Source organism: Salarias fasciatus, chromosome 4 (assembly GCF_902148845.1).
Source record: "Salarias fasciatus chromosome 4, fSalaFa1.1, whole genome shotgun sequence".
In the NCBI taxonomy this organism is placed as follows: domain Eukaryota; kingdom Metazoa; phylum Chordata; class Actinopteri; order Blenniiformes; family Blenniidae; genus Salarias; species Salarias fasciatus.
The window spans coordinates 7,724,795-7,747,606 of NC_043748.1; the positions used below are offsets into that span (position 1 = coordinate 7,724,795).

At 46.6% G+C, this 22,812-nt stretch overlaps 1 long non-coding RNA gene across 1 annotated transcript in view; it reads left to right on the plus strand.

Moving 5' to 3' along the window:
- Positions 1–22,812, plus strand: part of LOC115387789 (uncharacterized) — a 45,659-nt gene that overhangs the window by 14,856 nt on the left and 7,991 nt on the right. Inside the window, exon 2 of the long non-coding RNA XR_003931416.1 lies at positions 15,340–15,396. This is a non-coding gene — a long non-coding RNA (uncharacterized LOC115387789). The remainder of the gene's footprint in view (positions 1–15,339; positions 15,397–22,812) is intronic.

Consider the following 22,812-nt stretch of genomic DNA (forward strand, 5'->3'; position numbering starts at 1 on the left):
TGAAATCGATCTTCTTACATTAATAAATGGATATGCAGCACATGTTTCTGCAGTGTTCATGTAATCTACCGTAAGTCGTTTGAGTGGCGGGCCCGTTCCCCTCTGAAGTCTGAGATGAAGCCGGGGTGGAGGTGAAAGAAATGCCTTCTGTGTACAAAACATCAGCGAAATGTGCCTCGGAACAGACGCCGCGCTGTGCCGCTCGGGGAGGAGAGAAGTGGTGACGGAGAGGGAAGGGTGGAGGTAATTGCCACATTAAGGGGAAGGAATTCAAAATAAATTTAATCTCCCAAACCCTTTCACCCCCCAAGAGGTTTTACGGCGAGCGTGCTCCGTCTTGTTATGAGACACAAGGAGAGTACAGAGAGTGAAACGGAGGCCGGCGAGGAGGAGGAGGAGGAGGGTGAGGTCCCGATCGAGGCAATCGACTGGCTCCTCACCGGCGTGAACTTTGGTGGGAAGGTTCACTCAGAAGGGCTAACTCTTACATGCACAAAAAAAAATCCTTGTGGTTGAAGTAGTTTTACTTTAGAAGCCAGTTTCAGATTTACTCCTTTCTGCCATGCTGCTCCCACAATGCTTCACTCTGTCAAGTGAGTAGTACCATTAAGGTTCAGGAGTGTGTGTGTGGAGTCTTTTTAAACACACTTTTCTGGCTCATTCTGAAGAAACATTGATGTCAGAATCAATAAAACCAGCAAATGATGCTTTTTGAGACTTCTGAGAATCAGACAGGCTGATTGAAAGTTTGCTAAAAGACGGCCGTCCCGATGACTCCGAGGCCCGTTTTCCCCCGGCGGGAGGCTTGCTTAATAAACAATAGAAGGCACTTCATTTGGAGATTTTTTTTCCCTGAAAATCCCCTCAGGTGAGTGGATTCCTCGACGCTGCGGTGAGGCGCTGTCAGCGTGTGAGGCGCAGCAGCCGGGGTTAAAGGCCTGCTGGGTTTTACTCTTTGTCACCGTGCGGTTTGGACTCTCGCTAGGACATGTGGTGTGTGTGTAGTATTTTTTTTATAATGTAATCATTCCCCCTCCTGCAACAACACTGTTAAAACCTTCTTGCATGCTGGGGCAAGAATTCAGTCAAAGGCCCCGCTGACCCAGACACAGCGGAGCATAAACAATGGAGAAAAAGCTGCTGCAACACACACGAAACAGGCGGACGCGCAACGGAACACACACCGACCCACAAAGTCTTTTATCGGCGCAAAAAAACTGTTTATTTCTCATAAATTCACCGCGGTCGTCCCTTTCAGAAGTCTTTTTTTTTGCAGTAACCTGTCCAAACGTGGGTCAGCGACACACACATGTGGGCCCTCTCCAGCGGTTTTATTAGATCGGCGTGTTTACTTGGTCAAATGTAACCTGTGGTTTTCTGCGGTGAGTCATCTTCCGCCGCCGAGGAGAGGCGGCGGCGGCGAGGTCAGCCCGAGGTCTTTTCGCTCGGGAGCAAGTTTTAAGTGACAACGATTCGCCTTTCAGGGAGCAGCGGTAATTAAGACGGTTTCACAATCGAGTAATTACAGCCTCGGCTCATGCGTCGCCCACGTGCGTCCCGTCATAAAATTCTGCGTATTGCTGGCAGGAAGCTGGCTAAAGAAGAACGACGCCGTTCTGCTCAGCCTGATGTTATTTTTTAATTTTGAACCTTTTTTTTTTTATTATTTTTTTTTTTTTTGCTTCCAGTATAGAAATGTCACCTAACCTGCTGCTGTGACGCAGCGGGACTGACAGCGTGATTGAATGGGATTGTCTTCGCCGTGCCCCCCCCCCCCCCCCCCCCCCCCCCGCCCCCCACCTCATTAAGGAAACACCAGCCTGGATCTCAGGGTGCTGACAGGCTGATTCGGTGTGATGGCTCGCCCCGCGCGCAGACACGCCATCCCCTCGGCTCGGCGGCTGAACACTGCGCCCTGTGTTGGCGGCGGCGGCGGCGGCGGCGGCAGGCGCGCAGATCACATTTCCAGCAGAAGCAGGAAGTGAGAATTGGAGGGTTCCTGCTACCAGGCCCCCTTTCTTTCCTCCCGAGTCGTACATGGAGCCAAACTGAAACCATGTGTCGCTCTCGCCCCGTGGACCTCTGCGTACAGCCGGCCCCGGCCGCCCGGATGGCCGGCTGGCAAGTGATGTGGTCGTTCTAACAACATGTGATCTCAGGAAGCGCGCGTCTCCTCCTCCCTCGCCATTGTTATTTGAACTCCCCCCTCTCTCTGTCTAACTTGACTGGGGTCTCTTGTGGGGGAGCGGTAAGCGATTCCTCTCCGTGTCCGGACTCCATCAGATACACCCCCTCCCTTTTGAAGCCTTCATTCGGGGATGGATGTGATTGGGGGGAAGTACAGTAGTCTGTCCCCAGACCCAAAGGTCATTTCCTGCTGCCACGGGTTAACAAGGAGCAGATTAGGAAAAATGGCTTTAACACACTGTGACATTAAGCCGCGATAATTAAGTATAGTTCAGGTAGTATAAACAGGTGTGATAAAGAAAGATGCATTCTCCTGCGTGCTTCATCCCCTCTGAACAATAAACCCTCCATATCTTTGATATTAACGAATGCAACTTGAAAGCTTCAGCCTCATAATAAAAAATGTGTTTCAATGCAGACTTGGTGTATTTCTACTGGTGAAATTCTTTTTTGAAGCATTAACGGTGTCATCAGTCAATATTTAGTCAGTGGTGACATGTTCAGGCACGGGAATACCCCTAAGATGAGGCATTTATGTGGATGGAAAGTGAGGGTGTATGAGGCTGATTAGGTAAAATACCTGCCTCTTCTCGCAATCCTTCCAATTCAAAACTCCTGTTTACAGAAAACACCGGCTGATGAAGGGATAATCTGTTGAAAATATACAGTATGTTGCACTGATTCCTTTGTGCCACTCTTTCTTACCGACTTCTGCTCCTCTTACTTTTTATTCGAGCAGAAACCTTCGCATTTAGACATTTAAAACTGCGACTGTATCTTCAAGCAAAAATCGGGTTTGGAAAAACTGCCCCGTCAGCGTTGCTGTTAAATCCTTTTCTCAGAAGATGTTTGGGTAATTCCCTCCGTTCCGATCCTCTTTCTCGTGTGAAAAGTCAGCCCTGACCCACCTCCCATCCATTTTTTTCTAATGAGACGTGCATTGTAGGGACACCTGTGGGCTGCCGTTTCCATTGAGGGGGATTGAGCGATGGGGGCGTGGCGGCATTGCTAGCTTTTAATCGAGACGCGTTGACTAATCGCCCGAGGATTAGGCTCTTAGACAAGGCCTCTTTCATTCTGATACTCCGTATAGTGCAGAGACTCTGTGCGGAGATGGAGGCGGTGGGGGAGAGGAGGGGTTTTTTTGACGGGGCATGGGGGAGTGTGGGGGCGGTGGGGGGGCTGCAGATGGAATACTGTACCTGGGTGTGCTTTGTTTGATCATGCCTGAGCCCTCTGCATGTACACACAACACACACACACATATATCCCGGGGCTGGATCTTTTCCCAGTTTTTTAACAGGAGACAGCGCTGCATATTTCTCACAGCAGTCACAAACTCTGCCTCCGCCGTCAGAGGAGTGCAGCGCATTAACAAGCCGTCCATTAAAAAAAGCAGAGTTTTGGTAAAAACTGTTGAACACAACTTTTTTTTTTTAACTAACTAACACACACTTGTGCCAGTCGATTCACACACTGCTGACCCCCCTCTGACTAAGATTGAGTTTAGTTGAGTTTAGCGTGCCGTGAATTGTTTGTGTTGAAGTTTTTCGGTGCGAGCCATCCGGCTGTATATTTTTGTATGTAAATGAAGCAGGGAGTCGGTGTCGGGGAATAGTTTGGACGTGACGCTGGCCAGACTCCTCCGCTGTGTGTATCGTGGAGATTGATGAGGTCATCTATATCGTGCAATGTAAACACACACACACACACACACACACACACACACACACACACACACACACACACGTTCAACAACACTCACTTATGCTGCAGTGAGAAAGACATAAGACTTGTATTTCTTATTTATTGCTGCATGCAGAAGCAGGGGAAGAGATGATTGGCCAGTTATTATCTCCTAACTCCAGTAGGTTTTAGTCACTTTCTGATGCACAAAAATCTTTCTTTTATGATTTTTAGTGTAATTTTTCCAGTTATTTATGAATTCCACGTTTTTTTGTTTTTTTTTAAATTCAGAAATTATGATTTAAGTTTAGTGAAGGCTTGGCGATCAAATAATAATGATATATATCAGGATATACAAATATAACGCTCTGTGTCCCAGACAGAATAGAAAAAAAATATTTGAATAAAAACTTATCTTCTGGTAAATTCAAATCTCACTAAAGAGTAACAATCATTTCATATTAACAAAAAGAGATTTGTTTAATATAGTGATATTTTTATCAGAAGCCTTTTAGAAAAACGTCTTTAAATTGAAGGGTGAATGATTTGTCACAGGTTTCGAGGACTCAGCAGATTCTATCCTTCGCTCACTCATTTTCACACACTTCTGTAGCCAAGTGGTGCAGCCAGACTGTTCAGGTTTATATAAGAACGGTCAATTTCAAGGTCGGTGCAGGACAAAGCGCTGCCACTGTCGATAATCTGCTTGTGTCTTTTGGGATTTACGACTGGAAGGTGTGACATGCCGTTTTTCTGGATCCTCCGTCTGCCTCTGATACCTGCGAGTTTCAGGTTTCACACACCTATCGGAGGAACCTGCTACACTCTAAAGCCATCGCTTGAATGGAATGCGGCGCGGAGCGAGCGCAGGGCCTCGAGACAAGCCCTGTAACATGACGAGGGACAAAGGAGGGCAAACACCGCCGTGATTCTCGTCTTTTCAAAAGCTCCTGTCGGAGGGCAGCACGTTCCGGAGGTACTCCATTGTTCCTCCGAGTAAATCTGGCTCAGGGATGTGTTTGCACTGAGCACGCTTTAACCAGCAGGCTGGGATCTGAAGAAGTCGTCCTGATGCCTGATTAGTCACAGTGACACCCTTTAAAACAGGAAGAGAAAAAAGAAAAAACGTCATGTTTATGTGACAGGTGAGCTGGGCTGAAGGTGTGAATTGTCGGCCACGTTTGCTCAGTGGTTTTGTGTTATTCTCTCTGTCGTGTACTCTCTCAAGCAGCCTCCGCTCGGGCAAACATGGAAGAAGAAACGAGCTGATGAATCATAATCTGCTGCCTGAAACTGGGAAAGTTTACTTCCTTTTGTTGAACTGAGACGTTCAGCTTATCAGACTGTGTGTCTGTTTGCTCACTGACCACTTGTGGTCTGCTGTTTGTGGAAGCGGCGCTGCAGGTAGCCTAGTTTCACCCAGATAGCAAAGTGGCGATAACAAATCAATCATTTCATATGATTGAGACGTTTTACAGGTAAAGGGAGGCGCAGGGGAGATGCTGAGAGTGCAGGATATGAGTGTGTGTGTGTGTGTGTGTGTGTTAAAAGGCTGCGTTCATGGAGCACGGGGCTGGGAAATGTGTGTTTGGCCCTCCAGGTGTGTGCGCCTGTGGTTGTCGGGACTTGTGAGGCCCGCTGCGGAGGTGGCTACGTGACGGTGGTAATGATAGGTTGCGGCTGGTGAAGACATGAGTGGATGTGTGTGTGTGTGTGTGTGTGTGTGTGTGTGTGTGTGTGTGGCTGCAGGCAAGAGTTAACTTGGCTCCTGATGACATATACACACACACAGACGCGCGCGCACACACACACACACACACACACCCCTGCACACAGTCAACAATGTACCTTATATCAGACTTCACGTCCCACGCAGTGCCAGCAATTAGACGCCTGACATCAGGGCGGGTGAGCACACGCCAAACGGGGAGGGCCGAGTTCTGCAAGCCGGGGTCAGATCGTCCTCAACCAACCAGTTCCGTCTGCCGCGCAGGCGCTGCCACCGGGTGAAACGCGGGTCAAGTTCAGGTTAAAGCTGTAATTTAGCAGAGACAGCCGAACACCTCCAGTCTGGCTTCCTGCTCTCAATCAATCAATCCGTCAAACTTTATTTACACGGCATTGTTAGAACAAGAAAACGCAACTCATCGCGTTTTACTGGGGAAAAAACAAAATAACTATAGTGATACCCGCCCGTCCGCCCGGCCCACGCTGCAGCAGATATGAACACGAACGCTCCCTGCAGCCCGCGGGTTCGCTGGCAGACTGTTCCATAAACGCGGTGTGTCGTGCTGGAAGCAGCTTTAACTGTAGGTTCCACGATTAATGAAGAGATTAATGATTGAACTCTGATTTGGCCTCAAAGAGGCACGATCATGCTGTTTGTCTTCGAAACTTAACATTAGAATGATGTTGGACTCCCATCCCAGAATGCAAAGTTGACTCCTAAATAATAACCTAATGGGAGACGGTTTTCAAAAAAGTCACTGTATTAAAGTTAAAGTTGCATCTGCTGTTTCATCGCCCAAATAAATGTTCTTTCATATAAGAAATTCCCCCCACTGAATTGATTTGAGTGCCACACACTCGGTCGTGTTGAATATACCATTGTTCAGGATAAATGAACTTTGTGCAAGAGTTCCCCTGTAAAACCTGCTTCCAGATCAGCGACTCTCAAACATTAAAGCCTGGCGAGTCGAGCTCCGCAGATGTTTAGATCAGCTTCTGGTTTGGTGACTGGCGCATACCTGGAGCTCATTAAGCGGGATATTCTCCGCGCTGCTCTCCTGTCATTTACAGTAATGTGTAAAGATAATAGTCGCGTCTGACAAAGATGCTCATTGTTGTGGCCCGCGGCGGGGCCTTGCATCTGGGGGAAGCGGAGCTGGCTGCGGCCGGCCGCCCCACACAATAAAGCTCTCAGGAGGACCGTCTCTTCGCCGCGGCGGTCTCGCCGCTGCAGCCGCATCCGTTCACCCCGTTCTGCGAGTTTCTGTTGCAATACCGCAATATGTGAAAACACATACACATAAATACAGAGGACGAGCAGGAGGAGAGACAACAGGCGCGCTATTGTCTTGTCTCGCAGAGGACGAGCTCGGAACTGCTGGTGTCTGCATGTCTCATCTAAACTGCGAGTTGTGGTTAAGGATGGTCAAACTGCCATTTAACTCTTAAAAGGAAGACGTACGAAGATAATGATTCAGGTGACAATGATTTCTAGACAGACCCCAGCCGTCCTCTGAGTGGCAGCCTGCCACATACCATGCTCGGTGGGGGAAAGTAATAAAAAAATAATGCTCTTTGACAGAAAACCAGCGGGAATCTTCGCTTTTTGTTTTGGGAGCTTTTGTGCGCCGAGATCAGACGGGATTGTCAGGTACGGAGAAGATTATTTTTCAATTAGATTTTATATTCTGAATCGGGCCGTAATTGTCCCCGAGTTCAAAGACGTGGAGAGGATATTTCCTGCTGTCTGAAGGCTTAGAGCTACTTCAAAGAAATCCAACTGTTGACAGCAGCTGGTCTTCTCAGGAGCTCCGACTTTGTCCTACTGTATAAAGACGCTCCCGCCCCAGTCGATCCCCCCGCAGTACAATAGTTTACATCCCCTCATGCACTGCAGCGGAGAGCTTTATGCTTTTGACAGTATTAAGCTGTCTGGAGAGATATCAAAGCTCCTGTCCTCCAATCTCTGACTCTTGTTGTTCCTCTGCGGCTCATTTCTTTTCACGTCCCGGAGACAGCCATGCCCGGCGGCGGTTATCGCCGCTTATAGTTGTGATTTTTTTTTTGTTGGCAGAGGAACAATGCTTCAGTTTAGGCAGTGCATTCCTGATTATTGACACACTGCGGTATGGAGAGGGATTAGCGAGCGCCTCAGCTCTCCGCTTCTTCGACTCGGGGCTCGTGAGCAACACCTGGGCGTATCCATGGCGACGGGCATCACAATGCACAGCGATTTCGCCACCGACCGGTCGGACGGGGAGTCGGCGATCGCCCTCGCGCAAGCGGCGAATATATCAGCCTGACAGAGTCACCGCTGCTGCTGAAAAGCACGTTTCTCTTTCCGGCGCGCCTTTCTACCTGAAGTATCATGAAGACAACAAAAACAGTGTGGCGGATTTCTGACCCGTCCGTGCAGCGGGAACAGTGCGAGGGGCTGAAGATGGCGGTTTACAGTTTCTGCAAGAGGAGCCGGTCCCATTCTGACAGCCCTGATTACCTGTGTCCGGCCGGCCCACATGTGGCCGGGGGTGAGATTTCCCGATAGCCGGGACTGAGGCGGCATTGTCAAACCAACAAGTAGTTCGCTGAGGGTCTCGTAATGACCTTGCTCCTCAATCTTATCAGCAGGAGCCCACAGGACTCGTATCAAGCGTCCTGGTCAAGTCTTCCACTGACATCATGGTCTTCAGGGCTCAGTCTATATTCTGATGCTTGGGAATCTGCAGTTTGCTGTCAAAAACACACACAAACTACATTATTTACAGGCCATTGAAATAAATCTTTTGTAACAAGAATGATATTAATTGTATTTGCTTCTCCTAGTTATCAATTGCTGAACATTTTCTGAAATCTTTGTCCTCAGTGGCGCCATGTTTCATTCTTTTGTTAACTATTAAAGGCCTCGGCAGTTGTTAATTACTGGAACTGAAAGTTCAATCTAGTAACTTCTGTTTGACGTCCTGAATGGAGGAAAATCCTTGAGAATGAGCAGATAGATCCCGCTGTTCGGAAGAAGAACACACTTGTATCCATAAAAAAAAAGTTACTGTCTATACGTTCCAGAGGCGGGAGCTTTATCTGGAGCCGCGCGCCCAGCGTACATTGATAAGTGTGGTATTTAGGGCAATTGACTTCCCAGCTGCTGTCCGCTCTGCGGTGCTTCGCCCGGCGACCAGACAGCTGACAAGTCCGCCAGGTGAGGAAAAAACCCATCAGCACGGCGCCCGTCTGAGTCACGCTTTCCGTCCGACTCACTTTTACCTCACCTGTGTGACTGTGTGTGTGTGAGTGTGTGTGAGTATTTACAAGGGGAAAAAAAAAGATGTCTACAGGAGTTTTAACAGCAAATGAGCACAGATGTTACTGAAGTTAACTAATTGTACGAGCGATTACACGACAATAAAATTGGAGTGAATAAGTGCCGCCTTTTTTCCAAGGTGATTATTATCTCGAAAGTAACAATTAGTGATAGTGTGGAGGAAATTAGCCAAGCTCAATGTCTGAAAGGAAATCTGAAGACTTTTTCTGGAGAATGTGCAACATCGCTGTGCACAAAGTATGACATAATTGAAAATATATTTGTTTTTTTTTAATTTTTCCATCATTATAGCCTCCAAACCATCTGATCTCATTAACTTATAAGCTTAATCATGAAGAATTGAACAAAAACCTGCAATATTTCAGTTTACGTGTAATAAATCAATATGGAAGTTTTTGAGCAGGAAAAGGAACTCCCATCATGCTCAAGTAGCTTGAGATTCACCTGTACAGGATGAAGTCATCTGAGAGCAGCATGTGGGCGGCTGCCAAAATTAGCACATCATTTTCAGGGAAGAGCAAACATGTCATGTTCTTCCTGATGGCAGGAATGTTAGAGGAGAGGTGAGCGGAGAACCAGACCCGGCCTGATCCGGAGTGCTTTCGTTGGCACTGTCCCTCCGCTGATGGCGTCAGGTTTCCATGCTATCGACGGGCGCCATTGTCTGGCGCCGTTCCACCACGGATTCACCACCCGCTTGAGCTGCTGTAATGGTTTTTGGTGGAGTTGGATGGAAATTTCTCTCTCTCTCTTGGATATTATAAATGATGGGTGTGTAATTGACGCGCTAGCCTTGTCATGCTGATGAGGAAGTTCGTTTTTTTTTTTATTTTATTTATTTTTCCGTCGGCTCATCCCTGTGTGGGCTCTCGAGCGCGGCCCTTTCAGAGGAAAAAAAACCAAAAAGAAAAACCCGCCTTGCCAATAATGAAGTGTTGCAGGCGGCGGCCGCGGTCTCTCTGGTGTGCGGCAGCGTGGGAAGTTTGCTGAACTTCCTGACCCCACGCACCACCGCAGACCATTGACCCTCGTCACGTGATAAAGGAATGCTCCTCGCCTTTTGTTTTAACATCCACGGCACTCATGGAGTCGAGAGCAATTTTGCATACTATAGAATGATCGCCGGCTTGGCATCCCGCCTCCCCATTCTCCTCCGCCGATATTCTCCGGCGGGATTTGCGGGGCAAGCGTCTTTTAAATCACTTTAAGCGCTACTGAAGCCTTTTTCACCCGGAGCGGGCACCAATCTAATGGCATCATTTGGGCATGCACAGATCGAGAGAATCAACCCCCTTTTTTTTTTTTTTTTTTTTTTTTTTTTTCTTCTTTGCTTAAGGTTTTGTGAACGGGGCGAAACAAAAGGCTGGCCCAGTGAAGCGCATCTCGGCTGGCGGGCTGAATAGAGGGGCCCCTTTCATGGCTGTTTATGAGCACCCCTCTTCAAAAACACACATACAAATCACATCCAGTTCTCTCAGCGGCTCCTCCGATACGAGGGATGACGGCCGCGCAGGGAGGGGAGGGCGCCCCTCTCTCCTCTTCTTCTCTTCAAGTTTATTTCCACCCGGCTTCGCCCTTCGTTTGTTTTTCCTGGTTTCAGTCGTGTTGCATAAGAACAAGTCGGCCATCTGCTCTATTTGAGCCCTTCTGTAGTTAACAGTGGACATAAAGACCCCAAGATTATGAAATAGTTTGTCGCTGTTTGCGTTCTAACTGGAATAACGAGTCGTTACAAGATTGTTGCTGTCAAGAAGGTAGAAACTGTGAATCACTAGATACAGCAAAAGCTCCTGCTAACATCCAGCATTTTCCTCCATTATTTATTGGTTTTATATGATCAGCATTTCATTCAGTTTTCTTGCTGTCCCTGACTTTTTGTCTAATTTTTAATGTTATAAATCCTAAAAACTGGTTTATTTCATAAAATAGTGTTTTGTTTTTTTTGTTGTATTTTTATCAGTAGAAGACTAAAAAGATAACAAGTTTAAAAACTGCTGTTTCAGCTGTATAAATATCCTTCATGTTACATTTGTTTATTCTTTTCATTCCAATAACTAATTTACAGAAGAAAAAACCCCCAATAGATTTGTCATTTAAACCACATCCCAACATCATTTAAGAATCAAATACTTTATAATGACAGTATTGAATTCTGAACCGAACTGAAATATAATTTTCTGTCTTTGCGGTGAAAATTTTCAGTCACAGTTTGGCCTCCTGATAGAGGAGAAAGATGTTTTGTGGTTGTCAAAAACACATCCCTGGTTCAGATGTTATATAACGATATGAAGGGGTGAGACTGCATGTGTTTGCGGCGCGACTCTGTGCACGTTCGAGAGAGCGAGCCGTGGATCCGACGTGAAGGTCAGAGAGCTGACAGCTTTTTAAAACAAATTGCAAGTCATCTGGGCCCGGAGTGGCTCTTCCTGTTAACCACCTCTTCCGCTCGGTGTCACATCTTGTTCAACAGGTAGGATTTGACGGACGGCAGGAATGCAGGCGGAGAGATTTGTTTTGTAATGGCCGTCCATTCTTTGGGTGCTCTTGAGCAAACAGGCCTGTTTTTTACGGGTTTCACACGTCACTTGTTCAAACTCTCAAACAGGCTGGTCCCCAAGAGTACATGGAGGAGAGCAAACAGCGCTCTAATACTTCACCACTCTGACCTTCTGCTAACTTGGTGTACACACTGACAAACACACACTCACACACTCACAAAGGATGTGTGAAATGGTCGCTGCATGTTTGTGTTTGATGTGTAACTGAAAAAAAATGAAGCTGCAAAGGCACAAATAATGTTATTACAAACTAAAACTTCAACATTTGCTTCATATTTAAACTCGTCTTTGCTGCGTTTCATATTCAAGCAGCGCACGAGGTGTGCAGTTTTATCTTCTCGCGCCAGCCTAATTGAGTGCTGCTTTAACGTGCACGGGTCAAATGTACGGAAAAATGGCGAGAATTCTGTGGGAAAGTTTGAAAGCCCATAAAATGATGGATTTTCAAGCGCTCCCCTTAATTCCAACAGAATGTAATGAAACGGTGCAAGGTCTATTTTTATTAATGGCATGGAAAAAATCTGAAGGAAGCGTGCAGCGATCCCCCAGCCGGTGCACAATGCGGCTGATTTAGTTTATATAAGCCTGTGCAAAGTAGTTAGCTGTGTATGTGTCCGGACTTGTGTGTGGCTGCAGTAGACTCTATTTCACAATACAGCCAAGCTCCCTGCCATGTGTGTGTGTGTTTTTTTTCTTTTCTACACAACTTAAAAGAACCAAACAACACCTCTTGCTTCTATAGATCCCGGACGACCCCTCTTTTCTGCTTGTTTTAAATCAGTCTCGGGGCATTCTTCGGCGGTTGTGTAACATGATTTGAGGCGAACAGAGAGGAGAATTAAGACGGGGGAGATAGAAAAAAACAAGAGAGAGAGAGAGCAGGGGAAATGGTTTGTCTTGCCAGGGTTGCATGTCCTACTGTGCACTCATATTTCTCTGCCCGCCTGCGAGTGGCTGGCTTATCGTTGGACTCCCCGGCTCTCTTCCTCCACCCCCCCTCCCTCCATGCGTGGCCTGCCTTAATCTCTCCTGTGTACTGTAAACCACAGCTAATAACCCCGAACACGATTAAAGCAAACATCCTAATAACACCCTGCCTCATTATCGACACCAACGGTTCACCTCCAGCCTGCAGAACAGCCACTCAACGAGATAAATAAGAGTTACAAGACAGGGCGACTGTCCAGAACCTGTGAGATGAAATTAAATTTAGGAATCTAACAGCTTTTTTAGTTACAGTTCAATTTGTTTTTCATATAGAAACTAGTTTGGATGAAAAGTCAAACCCAGGACTAGAAGCGTTGCGCTGCTCTAGAGGGAGCTGTTCACTGAGGAAATCCTGTCTGCGCCTCCTTCCTCTCCGCAGCTCGCACCACAACTTATTCCTCACGCTTCATGAACAGTTTTGATCCAGTCCTGCAGATGGAATCGACATGTTAAGATGAAAATATTTGGCAAAAAAAAGACGCTCGGAGCAGGTGTACGTTTAGGGGGAATTCCACAATGTAGGTGTGAGGTCAAAATTAACTCTCAAGGAAAAAAACAGGGATCTCTCGAAGGAAAGAGATTTTGAAAGGCTTTGAAGGAATGCGGAGCATTACGCTGCAAGGCTTTTTTTTCCTGACATTTTCGGCCATTGCAATCCTCTTCGTGTGTGTGTTACGCATTCACATCGCCCCACACACACACACACACACACACACACACACACACACACACACACACACAGAAACGCCTCCATATGTTTACACAAGTTCCACACAGCCAGCGAGAGCGGATGACGAGCTGTCAGTCAGACCTCTGAGCGGCGGAGACGGGGAAGAATGCCTCGGCGGCGACGGCTACACCTGCGCCGTCTGCCATTTCCTGCGGCGCTGCGGCAGGGTGTAATCCCTGACATCGCCCGTGTTTACGCCTGTGTTTTAGTTACAGGCCCGACACCCGCATGCTTTCGAGCTTAGATGGGACTTCTGCTTCACTTAGTGCTCAGCTTCGGCCCCGGGGCATCGTCCCCAGTCTGCCACACACACACACACATACACACACACACACACGCCCGTCACCAGCATGGAGAGACTCAGCCATGACATTTTAATGAAGGATATTTTAATAATTTACAGTGCAAAACTCCCGGCTGTGCCATTTACACTTGATAAAGTGCTCTTAAAAGCCTGAAATCACACACATTTCACAATTTATAGTTAATATTTATCTAAACTGGGTGAATTTCTCAATAGATTCTGAGAAATGTTGACCAAGTGCCTTTGATCACTGCTGTCCTATAATGTAATGTGTCATTTCTAATAGAAGTGACATAATTTTGACTTACTAAAAGCATTTGGCTCATGATTGAAAACTAGTAGAACGCTTTGCTCAACTTGTTTTCTGGATTTTTTTTGGAGGTTTTTTTTCTTCCCATATCAACCGGACTGCAAGGAAAAGATGCAATGGGAGCAACACGTGCTTTTTTTATTTTAATCACTCTCGTTTTCAGACATGTTATTGCATTATCAGTAGTTGGAATTCAATCAAATTTACCTGTATATAATAAAAAGCACATTTTTGAATATATTAATATAAATTGTGGCTTCTTCAGCGACTTATGATCTGTGTTAAATAGTGAATCACATAGAGAAAAACTGCACCGAAGTCTGACTAATGCTGCGCAGCCATCACGTTCATCTTTTGCTCACAGCACAGTGTGTGAGACGTTCAAGGAGGAAAAAAAAAGCCTTTCAGCTTTCTGAGTTCTCAGTACCTCACTACAGACTGTGTTTTCTGTCACGTTGTTTTGTAAAAGATCCCTCAAATTGGCTTTTCTAATTTTAGAATGCAAGAAAAATCTATTTTTATCTGTTGTTTTGGAGCTGGATTTCCTTAACTAGATCATTTACTGGAAACCTTAAATTGTGGCTGCTTCCTTATGTACTGAGTATTTGAGGAGGCCTTTTTTTTGTTGTTTTATATGGTTAGCGTTTCGTCACGAGTGACGCCGGCTGCACCGCTGAGGTCATGAATGGGGAGGAGAGACTTTCTGTGCCAGCGGCTGAACTCACTTTTTATTTTAGTAAATACGCTAAATTTAGAACTCCGCCGCCGCCAAAAGTTTGTCCCAAACTCCCTGAATGACACACCTTTCGAGAAGTGACTCTTAACATCTGCTATTTTTATTATAATCATACTTTTTCCCCTTGTTTTTGTTCCTTTCTCTTGTTTCTCTCTCTCTTTTTTTCTTCTTCTCCCCCGACAGACACGCTGTAAAAGTTCTGTTTTTCATTTATAAGATTTGTTGGGTGGATTATTACTGCGAGGATCTGAACTCCCTTCCGAAAGAGCGGGCACGCTTCAGGAGCGTCTGTGAAAAACACTTTATTGGGTGACGTGGGCGAGGAGGTTCGGACCAGTGAACGGTCCTCTCCGCTCACACGCCCACCTCACGCCGCCGCCCAGTGAAAGGCCCGGTGTTAATGGCGGCGATCTGAACCTCTTTAAAGTTCGACGGCCGATTGGATGATTGGATTTGGTTTCGGTTCTTTGGGGGGGGCGGGGGAGAAACCGAGCCGCGATGGTGCATAAAGTTGCATTATGGGAACTTCTGATTGAACGCTGCGTTAAGTCTCGGCCTCGTCTCAGTAGAGAGTTGAATCTCTGAGGTTCTTCAGTTCGGCGTGCTGATCCTCCTAACGCCGGCACGTGCTTCGGTTCCCCGCTCCTCAAATCTCCCTTCCTTATATGTTTCAAGTCTCCACTTGAGTAAATACAACTAAATGAGTAGGGAGTGAAAGATTAACCGGTGTTTTTTGTTAAACGGTGTGTAAACGGCATGTGAAGTGATGTTGTCTTTCATTTCTTTTTTCACAGTGAACCAAATTCTTGGGATGAGATGCCAGCCGTTAACCGCCTCTCAGCGATCCCGCGGTGAGTGTGTGCTTTCACTAAAGACACTCAAATCATCCGAGTGTGTTTATGGCTTTTCGGCGTTAAAACCCGGCCGTTAATCTTCGCTTTATAGAACATATCTGGAAACACGTATCCCCTTATTAGTCCAGTCTTGATTGTGTAAGGTCAAACGATGTCTTCTCCCCGGCTTCTGTGTTTCAGTCCGCAGCTTCTGCGGCTCGGCCAGATGTGCACGGCGTTCTGTAACGGAGTGTTTGTGTGCCAGAGCCTTATAGTGTTACTGTGGTTCAGGCCTGTAAAACTGACGCAACTCCTGCTTTTACTGGTGGCGCGACTGGGAGCCAAACGTTGTTAACTGTTTAGCTTAACATGAAGAATCTGAGCGTGATTTACTCGGCGATCTTTGTTGTGGCGAAACATTGTTATCGTCCCCGAAATGTTTTTCTAACACATTTAACTGCGCCGCTTTGCGAGGGCAGCAAGCGCTCTGTGTGCTGAGCCACTGTCACGTCCCATCAGCCCCCCCCTTCACCCCCCTCGCAGGGAGCCCACAGCTCCCTCCACCAGCCTGTCACTGTGTCACCCCTGGGTGATGCCCCGCTCTCAGTCCCTCGGGGCCCTTTTGCCTCCGCCGCACTCCATGTTTGCCCAATCATTTGGGAGCCGGATACGGGGATGAATTGTTAACTACAGCAGGTCAACCATTGCCCCGAAGCCCCCCCACCCCCCTACCCCCCCCCCCCCATTCCCCGGCCCTCTTTGCTCTCCCTCGACCTGCTGTTGACTCATCTCCATGGTGATCGGGCTGGAATTTTTTTTTTTTTTTTTTTTCTCCCTCATGCGGCCGCTGCCAGTCAGCTCCACCGCTTCCTCTCCGCTTCTGAGCGTCCAATCACAGAGCGGCTGGGGGGGGGGGGTCATGTGGTCAGGAAGTTTTGAGGGCGCATCCCACTGAGCAGAGAGATACTGTCCTTGGAGTTCTGATTTTTTTTTTTTTTTTTTTTTTTTTGTATCCAGGCCCAGGATCAAAATGTGTGTGTGTCGTTTGTTTGGTAGGAATTCTTCATTCATATTCACGCAGACATTTAACACACATTCAGGAATGAACGCATATAAGTGAAGTTCATGACCGGGCTGTATACTTTATGGGGTCAGAAGATTAAAAGCACTGTATTACGATATACACTCTGTGAGCCACTTAAATCCTTTTCCTGCAGCCATTGTTATGGCCTGGGTTCACATCTTCTCTGTTTATGGATTATCTTAATCATAGCATGGACGAACAACTAAACACAGCAGGTCTGAATGCATATACAGTTCCTCGCATCGCGTCGCGCCGCAGTACAGCATGAGAGACCTTTTTGTTGACAACATTTTATCTTAAATTCATTTGTCTGAATAACAATTTGTGCAGCAGTCCAGTGCAGCTTTTACACTAGCATCAGTGTCGAGTCGTCAACACAGTCGCAGCAAATCAAGGGACAAGTGCCTGTGTATGCTCGTGTGTGTGTGTGTGTGTGTTTGCCTGTTTGCCTCCACATGTGTTATTAGCTTAGGGCAGGTGAGTGTTTGCCTACCTGTCTGCCTTTATGAGATCAGTGTTTGCCCAAGGAATGCACCACGTCCGATTTGTCATTGACTCTTATTGTTCCTCTCATCCGACTGGTGCCGTGAGCTGGAGTTGTGTTATGCCCTGGCAAGTGAGAAATATGTGCCTTTCTCTTCTTCTTTTTTTTTTTTCCCCCCTATTTTTCTTCCTTTTCTTTTTCACTCTGGACTTTGCCAGTCGTCAGTCTCGGAGGAAATCCTGACTTAATACTAAAGCATTATGGGTCACGTCTGAATCCAAAACAGGGAACCGACTGAGAGCGTACTGTCCAGCTAAATGTCGCCCATTGGAGAGAAGTGGCATTTCATCAGTAAATATATGCTTTGTTTCCGATCACAATCGGTTAAGATAGGGTTGTGTTTACTTGTTGTGAGCAGAAGAATAAAAACTGAATGATGAATGGTATGTTGGAGCAGAAACAGTTTTGTAAATAGTTTCATCGTGCACGTGCAGCTGAACACTGATGAGCACAGCCAGCTAAAGTCTAAGCTCGACAGTAACACAGCCTACTGCACTTGAGGGCTGCCAATTTTCATGCTGGTTTATTTTCACATAGTTTTACTTTACGATATTACATTTTAGGAGTTTAGCATTTGCTGGCTTTGTCGATTAATTGTTTGCATTTCTGACTGAATAATTGTTAAATGTGCATATTAGTGATATGTATTTGCATTTTTCTGCATGTCTGCCTTGTATGTGTGTGTGTGTATGTGTGTGTGTGCGTGTGTGCGGCCGTCGTCCTGTGCCACCATCTGGGTGGTCCTCATGGCTGGTTTGATGGTAATCCCCCTATCCCATAAATCAGTGTCCGGGCCCTGGCCGGGAGCTGATGCTGTGTGCCTCAGTGGAGCGAGGGGCTCGAGGCACTAAGCCGAGACCCCAGCCGGTGCCCTGCCCCGGCCACACGTCAGCTCTCCACACCACCTTTAAAATAACTCGTCATGCATGGCTGCCCTTGGGAAATGGCCTCCGCTCCAGATACATACGAGCCACCAACGCTACATCCAGAAGTATCATTAACTCTCTAAAGAACAAGTTTTTTTTGTTATTTTTTTTAATTCACTTCTCATGTTTTTCATCATGGACATTTTTCTTGAAATCTATTCCAATAAACAACTTGTTTGTTCTGACTAGCGGCTAACCCAAAGTGACTCTTACAGCCGTCTGGAGACCCGCTCTCAGTTCAAATGCTTCCGTCTGACTCGAAGATGAAAGTCACATATCTTCATCTGTGGGATTGCAGCTCTCTCTGTGAATAAGTGAGGGAGGATGAAGGCCGGTCCGAGCCGTCTGGCTTGCATACAGCTCTCCACTGAGCTTTTATCTAGGGAGATTGGTCGCAGCCGTGTCCAGACCCCGGCTCCGGGGGAGCGCACAGTCCAAAGACCTGTGGCATTAATAAAGATAATGCTGTTTGGAATAATAACAGTCAATTCTGCCCAATAGAGGAGAGAGACAACAGACACAGCGGAATACAAAAGGGAGCAAGATGAAAGGCTGAGAGGCAGGTCGGTGCACCTCTCCGGCTCTCTTGTGGGAACTGATGGAACCTATATCAGCATGCTCGCATCCAGACAGTGCTGAGTGGGACCCTATGCCAATTTTGACCCTCGGCGGCATGACGCAGAAATGCAATTTGTTCTTTTGTCTGCCAGGATCACAGAGGGAGGCTGGTGACTTGTTTTCCCTTTTATTTTATCCCTGTTGATTTTTTTTCTTTACTCGCTTCCCTCTTTTTCACTTTCTCTATTTCCCATTGCTTTCAGTCGATGCAATTTAGTTTGATGAGCAGGTGGTCTTTTTTGAATGTGACAGTGCTTCGGCCACCACCTCTGGCGTGCGGGGCTTTCAGTCAGAGTCAGTCATGTAGGCCAGGATTAGACGGGTGGAGGAGGAGGAGGAGGGGGTCCAGTCAGACTCTGGGTTTTGGCGACCTCAACACCCTGCAGTCAGAACCATGCAGAGTGCAGCTTGAAAGAGTTATTTTGTTGCTTAAGCCCTCAGCCGCACCCCAGATGGCTTTTGTGCTGGCCGGGGACAGGCTTGGGGACGGGGTTAAAGCGACAGAGTCCCTCAGGTCTGGCGAGTCTCTGAGCTCAGCAGGTAAAAGCACCGCGGTGGAAAAACAGGCTGAGAAGGCAAAACGTCGCCTCTTCTGCACTTTTCCACCTCAAATCTGAACAGCGGACCGAGACGGAATCGGTGGATTAGAGTGAAGGCAAAGCGTCTCTGCACACCCACAAAGACACACACCCTGAGAGTGAGATCTGAATGTTCACCAAAGCAAAGAACTGGTAAAACAAGAGATGAGTTACTTGATCCACATTTCCAGCACTCGAAGATTTTTTTCCCCTCCTATTTTTTTTTTTTTTTAACCTGACTGGATTACAACCTGCTGTCACTGCTTTACCTTTGATCTCCGTTTCATCACCGGCTACTATCAAACCCACCCTGTTACTACTTAAAGGAATTTATGGTCCATTACATTATCTGTCAAACATTCCTTTACAATAACCTCCATGGTGACGCCAAGGCAAGAAATCAATGTTTTGTCAATAATGCTCGGCGGGTGTGCTGCTCAGCTGCTTTCCTCCCATTGATTTTTATCAGAAAACTCTGTTTGCAGCCAGTGATTTTATTTTTAGTTCACTTAATGAACTGGTTAATAATTTATTTGATGGTTGTCTTAAGCAATATTCAACCAGAAGTGAGATTCCTTTTTTTTTTCTGCATGATTATTATTGTTTCTTTAACTATAGCAAATATGACAGTTGGGCAATATGTACAAATACTTAAATCTACTCCATCTGGGGAATCTAAGGTGGATATTACCATTCAGTGGTCAAGTTGAAGTGAAATTGAGACCGCACACACTTTGCAGCTGAAATGGAGGCAAAGACAGGTTGAATAACGAAGTGGTAACAACCGGGCCCGAAAACCAGACTGTGGTCTTTGAGGTCTGCGATGCAAATGGCGGTGGGAGGGGTGACTTTGCCGGACTGCTCTGTTCAACCGCTCTCGGATTGTCCCCCGAGTGTTTACCGTGGAGGTTTGACAAGTGGCCACTTTCTGCTCGCGCTGATAAACAGCAGGGATTGGATCCAGACCCTGCTGGGTCCGGGCTGGAACCCTGGAGCTTGTAACCACACAGGCCGAGAGTGTTAGTCATTTGTTTATTATCAGTGATATTTGCCTGCTCCTAATCCTTGGCCGGATTAGACGGATTACATGTGTTCCTCGTCCTGCCTTTTTTCCATTGTTGAAGTCCCTGACATTTACATGAGGAGTTTAGCATGATTTATTAAGGAGTGCGCGGACGATATGTGAACACGTGCGTATGCAGGGCGGCGATCTCGGCCTGCTGAGTGTGTGTTCAAGTGTTTCCGGTGTGCTGCTGAAGGATATTTGTAATCAACGGAGACTGAAAGATATCCCCTCTAACTCAATCCCATTTAATGCTGTGATCAGGGTCAACAGGGAAACTTTACTGTGGTGGATTTTTTTTATCCCACACCGAGCCGTCTTGCTTTGTGGTCATGCTGAAGCTGAAGTACTGTTCGGATCTTGCCGTTCGAGGCTCCAGAAACAGTTTTGTCATTTATTTTTCAGGAAAAGCTCCAAAACGCCCTGTAGGAACCAATTAATCAACGTAAGTGAATGTCGCTGTGGCGTCACTGGAATCGGAAATTACTGATGTCATGAGAGGAGGGAAAGTGGTCAGTGGTTAAATTTCGGCTGTGTGTGTCGTGAAACTTTTGGCCCGGAGTCACCTGGAGCGGGGACGGAGCGGGCTTTTCTGAGCGGAGCTCACTTGTTCAGTGTGACCTTTATGAAGCTGATCCCGAACACTACATAAATCTGTTTCCAGTTTCCAAACGCGACCGTGCTCATGCTCATTAACATGCCGAACCCTTTCACCCACACTATGTTATTGCGGGCGAGAAAGTCCTCCAAATCTGCACAAACACCCTGCATGCAATGCCCCCCTCCCCACTTCAGTTCCTCCCATAAACATACACAGAAGCAAATGCACCAGTGCTGAAAGACTGACAGATGTGCAGCATGCAATTATCTGTGTTTATGTGTGTGGATTTAGAGGCCAAAAGGTTAAAAATGACAGTTCATCATTTTCTGGAATTCACAACTTGAACTTGTCCCTTTTTCTTTTCTGGATTAAAGAAAAAGTACATCAGCACTGTCAAAGTAAGATCATATTTCAAGGTATTTAAAACACCTGAATCGTGTCAAAACTATAGAATCAAGTCTGAATGCAAGTAAAACACTTTGCATTTAAACATGAAGTGATTCTCTCTTTAATTTCGTCAACAGTCTCAATTCTCAGGTTTAATTCTTTTAAAACTGGCAAAATTAAAGTTCAGTGAACCCTCAACATTGCATCCCTCAAACCGCCCAGTGAAGAAACTGATGTTTAGTGTTGCTGACAAATGAAGGTCCAACAATCCCTCCTCTGACTGTGCACAGAGAGCCTGTTTTGCTTGGTGCACATGCAAGCCCTTCAGCTGAAACAGTCGCAGCTGAGCTTCATGGGGCGTTGGTTAATTGGCAGTTTTTGGTAAGTGCAGATATGCTTCACTATGCATATCTTCTTTAATGTCCCTTGCACCGTTGGCCTTTTAAAGTGTCCTTTAATTGGCTGCACAGTCACAGTCTCCTGCTTTAACTCTCCCCTGTGGTACCTGAATGTGGCCTATTTGACCCTGGAGCCCAGGAGTGAAAACCTTCCATATCACAGCTTCCAGCCAAGACCATCTTTTTCTACTTAACCTCTGTCATTTCTTCTTTTTTTTTTTTCTTTCTTTCTCTGCTCCTGTTTCTGTTTTTGTGAGTTTTAAAGGTGAACTCTTTGTCATTAGAACTGGATTGGGCCTCTGAAAGCAAAATCCGCTCCATTTCATCACCTTTGAATAATCTGTACCCGGCGTGTGTTTGTGCGAGCGTCCAGCTGCCTCCTTCAGGCGGCTCTTTCAACATGGTAGCCTCAAATTCGGGCTCTGGAGAACCCTGACCGGTCCAGAGCTTCTCTCTCTCTCTCTCTCTCTCTCTCTCTCTCTCTCCACACAGCAGCCACTTCCAGCCGGGCTGCATCAGCAGTACTCAAAGACCTGAGAGCACTGTGATCCCACCATGGGGTGTATAGCTGTGGCTCCGGCCGCACAACACTTTAATCCCCTTCCCTTTTAACCACAATGGGAAACATGTGCTTACTCTGTGTAGGGCGCAGGCCCACCGTGGAAGAGGCTGTTTACTTTCACTCTAAAACCAACAGTTCACAGCTCCTGTGACCACTGCTGGTCGCCGCATCGTCGCGAGCGGATCGTTCGGCGACGTTTTTCGAGATAATTCATCGCCACTGTTACTTCTAGATAAAGCAGCGTACTCGCTTCACACATAGTAAAAGTTGACACCCAAATTAGCTTTTTTTGTTTCCACAGTAGTTTCCCCGAAGGAAGAGGCTCGGTCTTCTAATTTGTTTTGTTAAAAAGATATTTGATTAAGCTTAGTATATCCTCCTAAAATTTCCATAGCGAAAGCGAGTCAGCATGTGACAGCGACATTTAACACGTTTCGATTCTTAGTAAGAGAAAAACTTCAACCTAAATCTAACATGAGCCGTTTCCGGATGCTCGGAGTATATTTGTCAATTTGCAACAACTTGAATCAAAGTCTTTAGCCCGTTTTCAGGGGTGAGAAGATTCTGTGCAGGGAGTACAGGACATCGGGGATACAGCGGTGTAAAAGAAGAACAAGCAGCCATATGTCAACTCTTAGGGCAGGAAGTGCTCTCCAGATGCGGATGGTACAAT